Source organism: Mus pahari, chromosome 8, assembly GCF_900095145.1.
Source record: "Mus pahari chromosome 8, PAHARI_EIJ_v1.1, whole genome shotgun sequence".
Classification (NCBI taxonomy): domain Eukaryota; kingdom Metazoa; phylum Chordata; class Mammalia; order Rodentia; family Muridae; genus Mus; species Mus pahari.
In genome coordinates, this window is record NC_034597.1 from 52,042,037 (window position 1) to 52,061,070 (window position 19,034).

The following is a 19,034-nucleotide window of genomic DNA, read 5'->3' on the forward strand; positions in this document are numbered from 1 at the left end:
CACATGTAAGAACACATCATTTTTTTCATCTCCTCTGTTTACTGGGCTCCCTTCTCATGTCCAGTTACCTACCAGCCATGTGTGATTGCCATCAGTCAGGATTTGGAGACTAAACAGCCAGGACATCAATTCTACTCAGGAATTAGAAGTCATAGGTCCCCAGTGAAAGAGCTAGAGAAAGGACCCAAGGAGCTGAAGGGGTTTGCAGCCCCCATAAGAGGAACAACAATATGAACCAACCAGTACCCCCAGAGCTCCCAGGGACTAAACCACCAATCAAAGAGCACACATGGAGGGACCCATGCCTCCAGCTGCATATGTAGCAGAGGATGGCATTGTCAGTCATCAATGGGAGGAGAGGTCCTTGGTCCTGTGAAGGCTCGATGCCCCAGTAGGGGAATGCCAGGACCAGGAAGTGAGAGCGGGTGGTTTGGTGAGCAGGGAGAGGAGGGAGGAGATAGGGGGTTTTCAGAGGGAAACCAGGAAAGGGGATAACATTTGAAATGTAAATAAAGAAAATATCAAATAAAAAAAAGAATTATATCTCACACAAAGTGTGTAACAGATATATGCCAAATGAAGAGTAAATTAATCAGAGATAATATTTTATCTTAGAGTTGAAAAGGATAAAATAATAGAAGTGAAAAAAATGTATGCCAGTATAACATTAAGACCATAATAGAAGGCTGGAGAGATGGCTCAGCGGAGAGCAACAGCTGCTCTTCCAGAGGTCCTGAGTTCAATTCCCAGCAACCAGATGGTGGCTCACAACCATCTGTAATAGGATCTGATACCCTCTTCTGGTGTGTCTGAAGACTGTGTATTCATATACATAAAATAAATAAATAAATCTTTAAAAAAAAAGACTGTAGTAGAATAAGCTCTAAGACTAGCCCATGCGCCTGCGTGCATGGCTCCAAAAGGTGTCTGTCTCTTGTCTAAAACACTTAGGGAGTTGGGTCTGGGAAGATGGCTGACTCCATGAAGATCTGAGTTTAACACAAACAAGCAAACAAATCAATAGACCCTGGCATGGCAGCGAGTGCTACAACCCTAGCACTGGGGAGGCACAGACAAGAAACATATGGATCCCACCAGCCATACAGTCTTGTCAAAATAATGAGTTTTAGGTTCAGTGAGAGACCCTGTTTCAGAGGGTTCAATTCCCAGCACCCACACAGAGGCTCACAACCATCTGCACCTCCAGTTCCTAGGAATCCCCCTTCTGTTTTTGACAAGGACTGCACAGGGCACACAAACATATGCAGGTACCTGTACTGGTTTTATGTGTCAACTTTGACACAGGCTGGAGTTATCACAGAGAAAGGAGCTTCCTTTGAGGAAATGCCTCCATGAGATCCAGCTGTAAGGCATTTTCTCAATTAGTGATCAAGAGAGGAGGGCCCATTGTGGGGGGGGTGCCGTCCCTGGGCTGGTAGTCTTGGTTCTATAAGAGAGCAGGCTGAGCAAGCCAGTGAAGGCAAGCCAGTAAAGAACATCCCTGGCTTCTGCATCAGCTCCTGCTTTCTGACCTGCTTGAGTTCCAGTCCTGACTTCCTTTGGTGATGAATAGCAATGTAGGAGTGTAAGCTGAATAAACCCTTTCCTCCCCAACTTGTTTCTTGGTTATGATGTGTTGTGCAGGAATAGAAATCCTAACTAAGACAACATCCATACACAGAATTTTTTTTAAAAAAAAATTAAATTAAAAGTCAGCCTTTACAATAAAAAAGTGCCTTAATGTAATGATATTTGCCTTATGAACTTAACATATAATTGATTTTTGTATACATCCCATAAAACACAAATAATGTAAAGTCTAGCTGGCAGGTGTAGAGCCGTGTTGTTCACTGTGTCGCTTAAATTGTGTATAATACAATACAAAATTTGTTTTGTTTGATACTTAAAATGATGAGATGGGGGACAAACAGGGAAGGCACCCAGCAACTTATGTGAATGCACACACAACTCCAAAATAAAATAAAACGCTTGGGGCCAAAAGCATTTTAGATTTGGTAAGTCTTCAAGTTTTGGAAGATGTTTGTGTACTTAATAAATTGGCTTGAGGGTGGGATTAGGACTAAACCTTAAATCCACTTATGTTTTATATTTACGTTAGCCATATAGCCCGAAGATCATTTATCTACATTTTAAGTGTCTTTTCTTTTCTTTTTCTTTTTTCTTTTTTTGGTTTTCCGAAACAGGGTTTCTCTGTGTATCCCTGGCTGTCCTGGGACTCACTTTGTAGACCAGGCTGGCCTCGAACTCAGAAATCTGCCTGCCTCTGCTTCCCGAGTGCTGGGATTAAAGGTGTGAGCCACCACACCCGGCTTTGAGTTTACTTTTGATGTTTGGTATAGCGTGTCACTATGTAGGCTAAACTCACAGCAAAACTCTTGCCTCATTTTTTCTATTATAGAACATATAGGAACAAGCTCCACACCTGGCCCCTGTTATTCTACCTCTTGAACACTATTTATTAACCCATGATGGAACATTTAAGTTTTCATCTAGCAGAACTATAACATTACGTGTAGTTATGTTTCACCCTGCATTTTTCTAATATGCAATAAGATGAAACATTAAAGGAATGGGACAACACTTAAGCAAATCCACAAGCTTATTGCTTTTTAAAAAATCACCATGGAAATAAAGCCAATGTAATAAATACAAATGTTCACATTGGGATAACAGATAAGTGGCTTAGAGGTCCTGCCAGTTCCACATGCTAGCAGAAGAAAAGTCAGAAGTTTTTTTGTTTTGTTTTGGTTTTGGTTTGTTTTTCAAGACAGGGTTTCTCTGTATAGCCCTGGCTGTTGTGAAACTCACTTTGTAGACCAGGCTGGCCTCGAACTCAGAAATCCGTCTGCCTCTGAAATTTGGAACACTATTTTCAAATAGGACAATAAGCCTCAGCCTATGGCTATTTATCTTACCCTAACTTTACTATCTTCTGAGAATCCTTACTCACACCGACGAGGGGAGGTGGCCACCCTGGCAGCCTAGGAAGCTTGCAGAGGTGCAGTGAGAGGAACATGCACACACTCAGGAAGGGAAGCCAGAGTGAGTCTCTCCCAGATAATGAAATGTTTGTGCCTAAAAACTCCACAAGCAGTAAGGCTTTCTACTGCCAAACACAGCAGTTCAAATTCCCCAAAGTTCAGCCTCACCAAGGGCCACTGTCAGACTTCCAGTGCTGTTTGCCTTGTTTTAACAGAACTTCATGGTTTTTTTTTTTTTGGGGGGGTGGGGTGTTTCTGAGATGAATTCTTTGTATTTCTTGAGTTGTAAACTCGATCCTGTTTGCTCTAGGGAAATGTCAGAATTCTCAAAATGTTCACTTAACAAGCACAATGTTAAAAAAACAAAAAACAAAAAAAGCAAAACATGTGCTTCTTCTGAAATTTATCGAAAATTTATCCTAAGATAAAAATAAAACACTCATAGGGTCACTGACTACAAGGACTCATGCACAGTTGCTCTCCGGACCGTGCACAACCGTCCCTAAGACACAGCTGTTTAAATTTTTATTTTGGAAGGAAGCCTGGGTAGATTCCAACCAGGCTGTGTCTGTCCATTCAGAATTTCCTCAGGAGACCCATCCAAGCTTTTTTTTTTTTGGAAGAGAAGTTCAATAATCACAGTCTCATATAATTACTGATGGATGGCTCTTTTTCTTTTCAAAGCCTGGGTTTTAATCCTATAGCCTAAAAAGTATATGTTTTGTGATGTGTGCACTAGAAGACGACCCAGTTCTGTTTAAACATCTTACTTTCCAATGTAAACACTTTCAACAGAATAAAGTATGATGAACGGACTCCATGCGCAGCCTGCAAATCAGAGGCAATTCTCTTCATACTGCCTTGCTTGTCTTTCCCTTCAGCTGGAGTTTCCTTCACAAAACCTATGGACAGCCAACAGTCACCTGCTACAGGACACGTGTATTTAACCGTTCTGTGGCCTCTGCCCACTCTGGCAGCTGCTGAATCGTTCATTTGGAATACACATTTATTCTAGGAGGGCATTTCTAGTCAACCTGGATCCAGCCCTGGTGGAACTTGATGGCCTTGTCTAGAATTTTAAATGTTTGATTTTTAAATACTGATCTGTCAGGCTTAAAACAATTTGGAATTTTGTCATTAATGACGCATGGAGCTTTCTGACTGTGCTGTGGTTAAATTTGGGGTGGAACTGGTTTAGAGGGTTGAACTAAGCTAAGCCTGGGTTCAGAGATTTTTTTTAAATAAACAGAAAAGAAGAAGGGAGTTCTCATGAGTGTTAGTGCACTTGCTCATATTTGTTTTAAAAGTCTCAAACATGCTGTAAATTCCTCAAACACTCTAACTGATAAAATTATGTTAATGTACTAAAGAGAACATGATAAGTCACTTGCCAGTCCTGAGTCACTCATTGTCTTTGTGCTTATAGCTCATTTAAGTTCTGAAATATATATGAATTAAGTTCTGAATCGTTTAATCAGCTGCATTAATTTTCTGACTTTTTTTTTTTTTTTGAGGCTTTAAAAACTCATTTTAGAGGCTGGAGAGATGGCTCAGTGGTTAAGAGCACAAGTTGCTAATCTAGAGGACTAGGGTTCAGTTCCCAGCACTAAGGAAGCTGACAACCATGGGTAGCTCCAGTCCCAGGCAATCCAATACCCTTTCCAGCCTCTGCAGGCACCTCATACATGTGTCACACAGGTACACATGCAAACAAAGCACCCATACACATAAAATAAAAGTAAAGGTTAAAAAGAAATGTTTTAAACGTTTTTGCTGGAGTCTGGGAGGTGGCTCAGTAGGTAAGCGTGTTTGCTCTAGAAGCATGAAGACCTAAGTTCAGATTCCTAGCACCCACATAAAAAGGCTAGGCATGGCCACAGGTGCCTATAGCCTAGCACTGGGAGAGGAGGCAGGTAGACTGCAGTTCTCTGGTGGTACCTAAAAGAACAAGCTGTAGGTTCAGTGAGAGATCTGTCTCAAGGAAACTAGGCAAATAGTTATAAAGATACTCAATTATCCTTTGGTCTCCACATGACCACACATGAGCACGGACACACACACACACACACACACACACACACACATACACACACACTACATGCACGTTAGCAATGTTCCTTATACCAGACTTTTGCTGGGAAAGGTATTGTGCACTGCAGTCACTGCCATTTCCCATGTATAAGAGCTCCTATCTGCTGGCTCCAGATTCAAACTCCAGCCTAGGCTCATCTTTAGGTGTTCCCACCACCAACATAATTTATACAGTTGTCTCAGAGAATGTTAGCAGAACACCTCAAGAGTTAATATCTATTGTGGAAAGGAAAATTCTAAAGTCAATAAAGCCATGTGGCCCTGGTAATAAAGTAGACGTCATAAGACATTTTCATTGATTAAAAAGCAAAGAACTTACAGAGATTATGATAACGCTTCATGCATTAATGCCAAGGAAATATTTTCACAAGACACTTTTATATTTTGTATTACTTTCATACCAACTCAACACGCAAAGAAAAATTCTTTTTTGGTACCCACACCTCTGAATACTTCAAAACTGTCTTCTACGTGAGTACTCAATTCTTCATCCTTTAGATACAAATCTTTCTCCATAGAAAATATTCTGAGTAAATCCTGAACTAATGTAATATAACCATCCCAGTGCATAGAAGAAACTGACCATGAAATGATAACACAAAAATAAAATTCTTCTGTTTACACAAACTGTGTCTAACAACACCCATTTCCCAAACTGTCTTGCAGTCAAATGACATGTTGCTGAAGTATAGATCACATCTTCATAAAGAAATTGAATTAAGCTGTTTCACTTAGAGAAACACCCAACAGTGTTCATACTTTTGTTTGAAAACTGAATCTTATTATTAAATTTTTTTTAAAAAAAGTGCCATGGATGTTCTAGGATGCTAGATAGAGGCTTGGTGGTTAGTTTACTGCTACTAAGACTGATCATAGGTTTTGGATGCCACCAAACTTGATATCCAAGAAGACTGCCTGTAATCCAGTACTCAGAAGACTAAAGCAGGCGGACTCAGATCAAGAATAGCCTGGGCAATGTAAGTTTGAGGCCAGCCTGAACTACAGGAATAGACACCCCTGCTCCCCCCCCCCCAATAAAAAGAATAAAATAATGAAATAGCATAACTAAACCCGTAGTTCAAGAAGTGGCAAGGGGGCGCTGACAAGCCAGTAAGAGCTCCTCTCCTCCAAAGCTATGACATGCTCGGCTCACAATGTACTAGCAACGCTGCTGGCATTCAGGAATCCTTTTTGCACGGAATGAGAATGATTCTGGGCTACAGATGGATTTTCTAAATGTTCCCTTTTGGCCCGCTCCGCTGCAGTTGCGCAGTGGGACGTGGACTCTAGCTGGGGGCTCCGAATACCTGACCAGGGACAGGGGACAAGAGAGGGTGGATGGGTAAGGCGTGATCTGCACACCCACGCACATATGCCTTTAAAATGCCTCCTTCACAGACTAGAACCTAAGTCCGGTCCCTCATGCCTTCGCCCCCACAAGTGACTTGGCTGTCCAGGGCTGTCATTCAGCCCGCTTCTAGCACGTGCACCTCGGTAACGAGCCCTCTCCGCGCAGGCAGTCGCCTCCCCTCGGCTTCGATCCCCGGGGCCATCTGGTCCCCTTGCAGAGGCACCTACCTTCCCCTTGTCCTGCCCTGCGGCGCCGGACTGCAGTTTGAGACTGGGGTGGCTTGGGGGTGCCAGCACCGGAATCCTCTCCCCACGCGCACAGTGCAGCCCTGCCGCCACTCTTCTCTGTAGCCCGGCAACCGCTGCTGCTGGAACCCGCCCCGCCCCTGCTCGTTGGGGGCTCCGCCCCCGGATCAGCCTCTTCTCCCAGAATCTCACCACGCCTCTAGTTAGTCCCTGAAGGACTAGGAGCAGACTCCAGGTAACCTCACATGCCCCAGCCAGGCTCCCAAATCTAACCACTCCCACTGAGTCCCTGCCACGCCTCTAGTCTGTCACTTTGGTCCCGCATTCAGGCCCTGACACCCGGTATCATAGCTGTCTCACAGTTATGGCTAGGCATGCTTTGTCAATCCCAACCCCGGCCCTGGGCTCAAATTATGGGTTCTCTATACCAGGCTGCTTAGGATAGTGGGTGCCGGATGAACATGGGCAGATGGGGTAGGGGAAGGAAGACCACCAGGTTTTGTTAGAAGTAAGGAGGGAGCCTTCCTTTCTCCTCCCGTGTTTCCCTAGCATCTCTGTGCTTTTCCCTTGCCAGATCACATCACACACAAAGGAAGATGATAGCCAAATCTGTGGCTACGACCCTTCAGCTTGGGTCACTGAAGACTGAGGATCTAACTCAGAAACGGATACTCTACCAGTACCATCTCGCTGCATGGTACCTCCAAAGGCTGAGCCTGGGGTGCCAGATTGTCAGTGCCCACTGTTCCCCCTTGTTCAGGACCAGCCTTGTCCCAGGGCTAGGATCACCATTAAACCTGAACCACTGGCCATGAGGAGGGGACATAGCAGAAGACAGGTCCAGGTTTAGTGGCTTCCCTATGCCGGTGACAGGTTTATAATTCCCAGTCTAGTTTGAGCGTTTAGGAAGAAGGGGCTACCTTGGTCTTGCAAACTTTATATGACCCAGCACAGGGGAAGGCCTGGGCCAAGTAATGGGAGTGGGTGGGTAGGGGAGCAGGGGGGGGGGGTATAGGGAACTTCCGGGATAGCACTTGAAATGTAAATAAAGAAAATAAAAAAAATTTTAAATTTAAAAAAAAAAAAGAAGGGGCTAGCGGTACCCATTTTATATTAAAATCGATCTGCTCTGTGCTACAGGAATACAGACCATTCCTGTCCTGTGCCTTCAGTGATTGGGTCAGCTGATAAGGCCCTTCCAATCCAAGAAACTGTGTGACTTTGATGCAGAGGTACATAGCTGTTTCCTGTGTTGATCTGCCCTTCCCTAAGGCAATAGCACTTCTCCTGGGATGGAATTTGCTTCTTAGAATCTCAAAGGATACTTTGCTGAGGGAATGGCTTTTTATCATTATCCTTCTAAAACACAGTTTGTGACCCCAAGCTGCAAACAACAGGGAGGCATGCACAGACACCTGTGAAGGGAACCTTAAACATTATCAAGAGTCACCTTTAAAGGTGGAGACTTTGCATCTCCCACACCAGGACACAAATCTCAGGACTTATTCATAGGTGGTTTACAGTTAAGTGCTTGAGTTTATTTGAACCTTAGGGCAGGGGTGCTTGTCCCTGCCCGTGTGTCACTAACACTCTTAAGCACATTCTTATTCCCAAACTCTGGTCAAGCGATCCCATACTGCTTCTTTCCCACAACACCTCCATCTCTTGAAGGCATGTCTTTTTTCTTGGTATCCCAGAACCTCACAGAGTAGCATAGACAGTTCATCTTTAGCGAACTAAACACACGCTTCCTTCTTTGCAAGATCTCTCGCCCTCACCCCCCTTGTTCCTTTAATGCCTACCTAGCACCTCCTCCACCTCCCCTAAGGCCTTCCCACCTCCATCCTGGAATAGGGACCACAGCTCCTCAGTCTGTGCTCTGGGGGGGGGGGGGGCACATCTATTCTCCTTGGATTAGCATGTAAAGATTTCCACATTTGGGCTCCGCCCATACTTTCAGCCTTATCTTCCTCTAGACCTCTTGCTTTATATTCTGACCAAACTGGTCTGCTTGCCTACCCTCCACTGTGTCCTGCGTTTGCCCTTTCTGCGCTCTGGAAGCTTCCTCATTATGCTCTCCCTTGACTCTTTATTCCTATTTCAGGAAGTCTTGACTCTCATATTTTCCCTTAACCCTCACCTCTATTTCCTCCCTTCCAAGGTTTGTGACAATTCAGCACTTCTCACAATCCTTGTGGCCTGCATGGACTTCCACTGTTCTTCCTCAAGAACTCAAAATGCTTCCAGAGAAGGGGCAGATTTTGCTTCAACTTTCATGTCCGATAGCATCAGTCATGCTAGTAGCTAAATGGTGTCGGGTGAAATTTAATCTGCTGACCAGAAACTACCTTCTCTGGCTTCAGCCAAGTGCTGCCGTCCTGTCCGGCCTCCTCTGTACTTTGAGACAGTAACCCATTATTCAGCTCATTAGTTCTTGGATCCTTTCGTGGGTTTGATGGATCTTGCCAGTTAGCCTGTTAGCTCACTGCGCAGAGACACCCAACTGTGAACACACGCAAGCATCGGGATCAAACAATCTAGTCTCGATGCCAACTTGGCACCCACTAGTTGTATGACCTTGGTGTAGTTACCCACTGGATATTTCACTTCTTCATCGGTATAACAAGTCGCTTTGCTGGAGGTTGATAAATAACACCAGGCATGAAAACTCCTAAGCTAGTTCTTGGCACAGAGTATGTGCTTAGTCAATGGCGCCATTCACAGGGGGACATTGGTCAATAAATGACAATAAATTACTGAAATAACCACTGACAATGGGAAAGGGACCTGGAACCCCTACACTTGGAGGCCTCAGATGCCCATGAAGTTTGAATGTTTGTCCGATCCAGTAACAGCGCGGAGTAAGAGCTCATGCCCACAGTTGAGCCAGCATCAATGGTCTTCTAAAAAGAATCACAAGGGATAGCTAGCTGAGTGTGGGGCCACGAGGGACTGCTGCCGAAAGGATGTAAGTTCAACGTCACCCTGGGGTACCTAGTGAGACCCTGTATGTGAGAAGGAGAAAAAACTGCTAGGCTCCTTCGGAATAAAACTCGAGCTTTGAATGAGGGCGGTTAAGTACTGGATCATATCAATAGGCTGAGGTTTTAAGTGGAAAAGCCAAGTTGCTATGAGAGTCTTGAAAGAGGTACTGTTGTTACAATTAGTTTTAAGGTAGGTTTTGCTGTTGTTGTTTGAGATGGGGCCTTGTTATGTCACTACGTAGCCCTGGCTGGTTTAGAATCCACCATGTAAACCGGGCTCGAGTTGGCAACATCTCTCAGCCCCACCTCTGGAATTAAAAGGTTTTCTAGTATACACTACCACAGCCAGATTCTATGTTCGGTTTCTAAATCGAGCTTTGGCAATGTCTGAGTGTCATAGAACACACTTGTTTAGAACCTTTTCACTGAAAACATATAAAGTATTGAAGGAACATCTTTCTTTGGGGAAAAGTTTCAGGGATGACCCTCTCTCTGAGATGGCAGGCACAGTGACATTGTTCATGGAAAGCTGTCTGACTTCAGGGGTTTGCACTATAAAACACGACTCCATGGGAAAATGGACTAGAGGGCTGGTTATATAAAAATAGTGGATTTTTATGAGGCTAGCACAGCACATGGCACATAGTAGATATTTATTAAAAAGCAGTTGAATATGTACCCATCAAGGGGCTTAGCAGGCAAACGCATCTGCTACCAACCCTAATTCAAGTTCGATCCCCAGGACCCACACTGTAGGAGGAGAGAACCAGCCCAAGCAAGCTATCCTCTGATCTCCACACACATGATCTGGCATGTGCTCACCACCATCGCCACCCTGCTGAATACATGTGTACACAAAATAAATAAATAAAATGTATTTTTAAATTGTTGAATTAATTAACATGGAAGTGAGGTTCTCCAATGATAACCAAATTTGCAAATATAAGCAATAAAATAGGCAGTGGTTGGCCTGGTGAGACAGCTCAGCAGGTAAGAGCACTGACTGCTTTACCAAAGGTCCTGAGTTCAAATCCCGGCAACCACATGGTGGCTCACAACCACCTGTAATGAGATATGACACCTTCTTCTTGTGTGTCTGAAGACAGCGACCGTGTACTTAATTTTAATAATAAATAAATCTTTAAAAAATAAACAGTGGTTAAAAGTATTTTTATATAAATATTTATAAACATAAATATAAATATAAACATAAATATTTATAAGATAAAATAGCAGCTATATAAGTATTTTTAACAGCCATGGCTACCAGTTAGAGTGGAGAGTTAGGAGTACTGAATGCTAGAGGTGGAAGTCCTGATCACAGTCACACAGTGAGATTATAATCAAGCCAGGATCAAATTCTGGGTTTCCCAAATTCTCACATAATCTCCACCACCTTCCCCGCTCTCTCTTGTTTTGTTTTTCGAGGCAGGGTTTCTCTGTGTAGCCGTGGCTGTCCTGGAACTCTCTCTCTGTAGACCATACTGACTTCGAACTCAGAGATCTACCTGCCTCTGTCTCCTGAGTGCTGGGATCAAGGGAATGCACCAGGAATTACCCTTTAAGGGAGCACAGAACCCTAAGTTTTCCCACAATGGCCTGGCCTGGAGTCACGGGGGGAGGGGGGGGGCAGTTTCTAACCAGCCAGTGTAATGGGTGCCTGCATTCAGTTTACTCTTAGAGGAAAAGTTTATTTTGAGGCTCTTTATAACTTGAGAGTCTAAGCCAACCAATAATTCTTACAAAGTATGTTGAAAGAAAGAAAAGAAGGGGGGGGGGGCTATTTTGTTTTGTTTGTTTTGGCCAAAATGTTAGGAACAGTATTTGCTCACAGCGAGATCAACTCTGTTACTAAAGGACTGCCCTGCCTGAGAACAAAGAACTTAAGCTCTGAGGTTAGACAGACATTTGCCCCCTACTGAACTAACCTTCTGACCCTGGCTTGTAATTCAACTCCTCTTGGACTCACTTTTCCTCTGCCTAAAATGGAGAAATAACAATTTTCTTAGTTGTTCATTTAAATAAGACAAAGTTTTTAAAAATCTACTATTTGTGTGACTGGAATGCTTGGTATTACACTGATAATTAGTGAATTAAAGAGTAAAACAATAAATGAAATAGACAGGTATAAAATTTAATCGAGTCGAATTAAAATTTTTCACCACAAAATCCAAGAAAACAAAAGAATTCCTGAGAATGCATGCCGTGACTCTCAACACACTTACGTGGAGCAGGCTAACCCACTGGACATGAAGCGGTATTGAACTGACAAATAGAACTTTCACAAAATCCTGTGGCAAGTCTCCACTTAGGAGTAATAATTTTTAAAGTAACTATTAAACTTTTCAGGGATCCCACCAGCTCCTAAGAAAATACCAGTTTTTGAAAAACACTGTTTATGTCATGCTAAGTCCTATTCATAGCCTCCCCCTCCCCCCAAGAGACACACATTTTCCATACATCACTGATATATCCCATTTCTTTATGAGAGTTACTTTAACTGTTAGGGGGTCAGGTATGGTGGCAAATGTCTGTGATCCCAGCTTTTGAAAAGTGGAGGCACAAGGTTACCCCCCCCAAAAAAAAACAAAACACACACACACACACAAAAAAAAAAAAAAAAAAAAAAAAAAAACAAAAAAAAAAAAACCCTAAGGAAGGCAAAGGAGAGTGAAGGCTGCAAGTCTTATGTTTGGATAACTCAGAAATATTTAGAAAAACAGAAGCAGAGGAAGAGCTGGAAAGGGTTGCAACAGATCCAGCTGTCATGTCTCTCATGGGGACAAAGGAATGGGTTATACTAGGAAGTGGCTTTTTCTACCATTCAAACCTACATTGTTCTCTGCTCAGCCCCAAAGCACATTTGCTTAAGCAACTGGAGGGTAGACCATGTAGGCTCAGGAGGTCAGCCCTGGACTTCAGGAAAGCCAGAGAGCACTGTCCGTCCTCAGTCTCCCCACATGCAGAAGGGGCTGTAGATAGTCCAGTGGTGCTCACCCCAGGGGAAGAAAGCGATTGGACAAGCCCCGTGCTGGACACTCAAGGGCACCAGCAGTGTGCAGGCTCTCTTAAGGTCACGGAGCTAATTAGTGGCAGCATCAGGAGTAGACGTGAGAGATCTTTGAAGACTTGGCCTTTCTGCAGGAACAAAGCTACCATTGAAGCAATAGATAGGAAATGCTTTGAAAAAAAAAAACGCAATATTGTAAGGGAGAACTGTCATAGACATATCTACTCCCAGCCGAGGCATCTGTGGCAATTAATTTAAAAAGGCCCTTTGAAGCCCGCCCTGTGCCATTGCAAGAGTCTCCTTTTCTTTAAAACTGAATGCTCTAGGTTTCAGTTCCCAACAAAGACACACGAAGTAAACAATTAACTGAATTAATTCAGGCACTGAAGTGGATTTTCAAGGACTTGACTTGCCCAAGCTAGTTTTCTACAAAGCCTAAATAAATCAGATAATTGCTAATTCTCCTCTTTGTTTTGCACTGAGGAGAGTCTGTTTGTTAAAATGAGCCTAGCAGCGAAATAAACAATCATTAGAACAATCTCCCAGCTCCACATCCGAGCAGGACAGCACATTCCAAACACACTGGCTCTGCTATTACATTAAAAAGGCTACCTTTTTGTTTTAACTGAGACTCTTTTAACCAAACATTTTAAGACCCAGGCTGTCATAAGCATGGTTGGTGGCTCGCCCCTTCCCTCCCCCCACTCCCAGAGACATCCTTCTGGCATAACTGAACACAAGTTAGATCTGGGCACCGTTCCTACTGATTCACTTTTAAACACAGTCACTTTACCATGATTCTAAATAGCCTCTGCTTTGTAGCTATTCAGGCTTTGAAATTAATCCAAATATGCAAAGTGGCTCTGATTATCAGAGGAAAGTTGTGAAAGTAACTTAATTAGTTAGATCAGAAAAAAATAATCACAAATGAAACGGGAGTTTCAAGACCTCTCATCAGTATTTCAGAATGCGGAGCAACTATTCTTATCATTTACATTTCCTTGTTGCACACCTAACATAAAACAGACCACTGTGACAATAATGAAGTATTTTACCAAGTAAACCCAGGACCAGAATATTAGAATGGGCCAATGTAGTAGGTACAGAGCTCTGAGTCCTATTGTCCTGTGTACCTGAAGTTCAGTGTAAAGATATGTGTGTGTGTGTGTGTGTGTGTGTGTGTATCTGTGTCTGCGTGTATGTATGCCTTTCAGTGTGTATGTGTACCTGTGTGTGTATTTGTATGCTTGTATGTGTCTATGTGTATCTCCGTGAGTGTTTGTGTGTCTGTGTGTTTGTGTGTCTGTCTGTGTCTGTGTGTGTTTGTGTCTGTGTGTTTGTCTATGTGTGTGTGTTTATCTATGTGTGTGTGCATCTAAGTGTATGTCTTCATGTGTGTGTTGGTGTGTATCTCTTTATTTGTGTGTGTTTTTGTATGTCTGTGTATCTGTGTGTTTGTGTGTTTGTGTGTCTCTGTGTTTGTATGTCTCTGTATTTGTGTGTGTCTCTGTATTTGTGTGTGCTTCTGTGTGTGTTTGTGTCTCTGTGTGTACATGTGTGTATGTGTGTGCATGTGTGTGTGCATGTGTATATGTGCATGTGTGTGTGTGTGTGTGTGAGAGAGAGTAGAAGTTATGAATTCACAAGTAGCAGTTAACTGGCAAGCTGGGTGCCCAGTATAATTTGGTTTTGTAGGGCACTAATTGAAGTGAAAATGTGGCTAAAATACTTCATGTAACATAATAACTGTTGATTGCCAGATAGTTTTGGTAAACAGTTGGCAAATTGTAACTCACAACAGCTGTCACTATATATTTAGAGTAAATGTTAATTTAAGAATATTAACCTCGGGAGTGTTTCTGTAAACAAAGCTTCTCCTATTTTCAGAGGTTGCAGAGACGGGCTTGAGTATTTTTAGCCAAACCTAATGCAACTTGGCGCTCCCTGTTTCCGAGTTCCCCCGCTTTACACTTGAAAGGCTTCAGCCCTAAATGCCTTTGCAGAGATTCCCTAGGGAATGCGAATGGCAAGGACACATGTGTGATGGATTCACATCTCGGAGGCCGGAGAGTAAACTAATGATACTGCTAGGATTGCTAGAGAGGAGTTTTGCTCCGTGAGGTGGGGGAAGATAGGGGAAGAGAAAGGAAGATGGGGTGGGGTGGGGGGTGTCAACAAACTCCCACCGTTTCTAAATAAAGTAAGCGGGGGGGGGGGGGTACAGCCCAGCTTCCAGAATCTGAAACCCTGCTGGCAACAAACATTAGCGAGGCTCTGTTTTTGTCCTGTTGGAACTACTCACTTCCAAGTAAGTCAGATTTGCATGACAGATCTCAAACTCTTGTGCAAACCGCGAAACAATTGCATCAAGAATCAAAATCAGTTTCACGCGCGCGCAGCCTGGTGCAGGACTTGGCTTCAGGCATGCTTGCTGGGAGCTGATAGCCATTTTTTTTTCCCCTTTGAACATGCGAGGAAAACGCAGTGAAAGTTCCAACCACACACAAACGCCTACCTGCTACTCGCCAGTGCGGTGCTCCAGACTCACGCTTTCCGCAGCTTGGTAGCACTTCCGCGCCAAACGCTTTTACCTTCCCAAAAAATGTGTGTGGGCGCAAGCCCAGACAAACTTCAAATCCAGGAAAATGGATTACCCGCTCAGATCAAAGGCAGGCGAACTAGGAGATGGAGTGCCTGTAATCTGATCGCCGATCAGTTGCTGCGCATCAAAGGCAAGGCTGAGCTTACTCGCTATGCGCTCAGATCTAGAAAGTTCGCTACCGTCTGGTTCTTTTGTTAAACGTGGGCCACGTTGTTCTGCCCCAGCTCTGGAGAGCAGGCTTCCCCGGCCTGGGCTGAGCGGCTGGATCTGCAGCTCTCTCTCGCTGTGCCCCAGCTTGGCTGCCTAGTGCCAGCGCTGCTGCGCCGCATCCCTTTCATCTCGCTGAGTGGCAGCTCCCATGACATCATGCCGTGCCGTGGGGCTGGCCGGGAGAAGCCAGTCAGCCTGATTTCTAGTCGCGTTGGTCTGTGCCTCGCCCGCGACAGCCCTGCAGTGTGTCTCTTGGCTGGGAGGGACACATCGGGACTGCTCCGGGCCGCTGTGCTCTGGGCCTGTAAGGTCCCGGATCGGTGCAGGTTCCAGTAGACAGCATCAAGCCGCTGCCTGTGACAAAAAGCACGAAGTCCCTACCAGAGCAGGGCGTCCGAAACGCAGCAGAGCGGCACAGCAGTGTTTAATTAGGTCGTTTCTCCGAACACCTGCCTTACACCGCCAGGGTCACAGGCAAACGTTTTAAAAAGCTTGATTCCCCACCCCCACCCCCACGCGCAGCTCCCCACCCCAACACACACATACTGTGACAAGACTTTAAGAGTTAGTAAAATGTCTATTCTTGGTGAAAGAAAGTATTACAGGTGGCGCCAGTCAAGTATGGCTTTCATTGAGTGGTGAAGGAGTGGAGGCTACAACTTACGGGGATACCACCACTTGCTCACTGGACATCTGGGTCAAAACCTTGTTAATCTAAATTTGGGGTCCTAATAAAACAACAACAACAAGAACAAAGGATGCTTTCTTCTGAGGTGCAATCATGGATACCTCTTGCAACTCCTAAAAGTCATAGAAAGGTGACTTAGAGGAAGGCATTTGCTTGCAATCACTCCACAGCTTCTGTCCCAGGCAAGGCATAAACCACAGTTTGGACCCAGCTGAGGAATCGCCACCTTATTTTCTGTACTGTAAAACGAAACTTAGTGCCCGTTGTTTAGAATACCCACGTGGTCGGTAAAACACCATGGTCAGAACGTGGCATGTTTTTGAACATGGAGCTGTTTATTCTGGGAGAGAGGAAAGATTTCCATTTTATGATGGAAATGCGTCTGTTTGCAGAAGGGCACTGAAAAAAATATCTTCTGCAGCACCCTTAGAGGGACCCATTTCCTTCCTGTGACTTCCTTCTCTTATCAGTTGCATCTCATTTTTTCCTGGTGTGATATTTAAAAATAGTTTATGGCCTGTCTATCTCCAGCTGTCTTTGATTCCTGGGTAAATCTTGATAGCAAAATACTTGGTTTGAACAGCATGTGAGTTCATTGTAACACTTAAATAGACCTATTTAGTTTCCAGTATTTTTCCCCAGTGGGGGGGGGGGGGAAGCTGGACCCCAGGGCCTGTGCATGTCCTCCATCTCTGAAATGTTCCTGAGACACATGGGGTTCACTTTGTACTTGTTTGTTTTCTTTTTCCTTTTCAAGACAGGGTCTCCAGTGTCGTGAGGTGGTCTCAAAAGTGCTGTTTATTCAGACAGCTTTGAACTCTTGATCCTTCTAAAGGCTGGAATTACAGACATCCACTGCTACATTGAGTTTATGTGATTATGGTTTCTGAACCTAGGGCTTCATGCATATTAGACAAGCACTCTGCCAACTGAACAATGTACCCGGCTTCACATCCTTCAAATGAGCAAGCATGCTTTTGCATTAGCATCCCAAGACACCTGTACCTACAGAGCTCCTGAGCACCAGGGACTCAGGAAATCAGGGGCAAACTATCTCCAAGAAGGCTGACTTTTCTCTGAGATAACCCAGGTGTTCCATGGCCTAGGGTCCATGCCTACAGCCTTCTTCAAGTTTGCTGTTCCAGAGCCGATGGAAACTGCTGGATGTTCTTATCTCTGGGTGAGCAAGTTGCTTACAGGTCCCCCACAGTTTACCACCCATGGGAACGGGCAAGGATTGAATTCAGATGCTTATGTTTCTAGAAGCTTCCAGAGGGCATCTGGAAGCCACAGCTTCAAGGAACACGCCAGTCACACTAGCTCTACATGAATCTCACAAAGCAACACTGGTTGTTCAAACACCTTTGCTATTGTGCCCCGTGCACTTGAATTGATCTTTTCTGAAGTGAATCAACCCTGGGAATTGAATCAACCCTGGGAAGTGAATCAACCCTGATGTTAGAGCCCCAGCTGTCCCCAGATGCAGAGGGTGGCTAAAGGCTGGTCTCTAAGGAAGAGTGACCTCTTGACCTGAAGCTTGTTTGCACTGTGCTCAACTGAACTCCCTGCAATGTGAGATGTGGCCCAGCCCTTGGGACTCTGAAAGGCAGTTGAGGGCTTAACTGGGAGGCTCCCTTTACCTCCAAGAAGAGAGGCGGGCAAGATCATTCAGCCAGTCAAGAAACTTGCTGCCAAGCCAGATGACTTAAGTTTCATCCCCAGGACCCACAAGTTATCCACTGAGCTCACATGCACACATGATTAAATAAATAATAAATAAATAAATAAATGTAATAATTTTAGAAATTAAAAGAATACACAGATAAGTGAAATAAAATTAGATGTTCTGTGTCCAGGAACCCATCACTATACTTGACATAAAGTCATGTGTCATTTAACTATGGGGATTTTTTTCTGATAAATCTATCATGCAAACATCAGAATGGGTTACACAAATCTAGATGGTGTTATCTACCATACACTTAGGGAATCTGGTATATATATATATATACACACACACACAGAGAGAGAGAGAGAGAGAGAGAGAGAGAGAGAGAGAGAGAGAGAGAGATATTAGCATATCGTTCATGATGAACCAAGTAATATTAAATTCAAACTCAGAGAAGGTGATGCAGTTGGAAGATGGAGTGGATAGTGGCAGAGTAACAGGCCTGTTGAGTTACAGTGACCTTTTTTAAAATGAGAAAACATATACTCTTGATAATGAAAAACAGAAACACATAAATACATGAACCAGCAGCATGGTGCCTGTTACTATTAACAAGTATTATGTCACATATTCTGGGACAAAGCTATCTTAGGAACACACTCAGCCACAGCAGTTTGTCATTGACTCCTGGTTCCTTATCACAGCATAAATGGCAACTCTTACTCTCTTTACAAAGTTGCACTTTGGCCACTTGACTATGTAGTGGGAGAGTCAGCCTTTCCATACAGTAAAGAGTTGGACACAGTTCTTTAACATTGTAACTGGTGAGACAGACATCAAAGGAGGGAAAGAGCTTCAGGAGAAGTTTGGAGGAGAGGCGACTTGTCTCGTGATGCCCCTCCACTGCCACTAATTTTCTCATGGCCCGAAACATTCTTCCTTTGTTTATTTATTCTTCTCGTTTTTGCTCTTGCTTCTTCTCCCTCCTCATCCTTCTATTTCTTCTTTAGAGACAGAATCTTATGTGTATTCCAGGCTTCTAACCCATGAACCTCTGTCCTCTCTTAGTTTGCTTTCTTGTTGTTTTTTCTTTCTTTCTTTCTTTCTTTCTTTCTTTCTTTCTTTCTTTCTTTCTTTCTTTCTTTCTTTTTTTTTTTTTTTTTTTTTTTTTTTTTTTTTTTT

At 43.8% G+C, this 19,034-nt stretch overlaps 1 protein-coding gene across 4 annotated transcripts in view; it reads right to left on the bottom strand.

Annotated features, from left to right (window-relative positions):
- Positions 1 to 15,939, bottom strand: part of Tnfrsf19 (TNF receptor superfamily member 19) — an 85,820-nt gene extending 69,881 nt beyond the window's left edge. Inside the window, exon 1 of one of the 4 annotated variants that reach the window (XM_021202971.1) lies at positions 15,199 to 15,939. The gene's annotated coding sequence lies outside the window, so the exon portion shown is untranslated. Of the gene's footprint in view, positions 1 to 6,671; positions 6,805 to 15,198 lie in introns of those variants that run through there. The other 3 variants (XM_029541811.1, XM_021202972.1, XM_029541810.1) reach the window with 3 other exon arrangements.
- Positions 15,940 to 19,034: the final 3,095 nt, after the last annotated feature.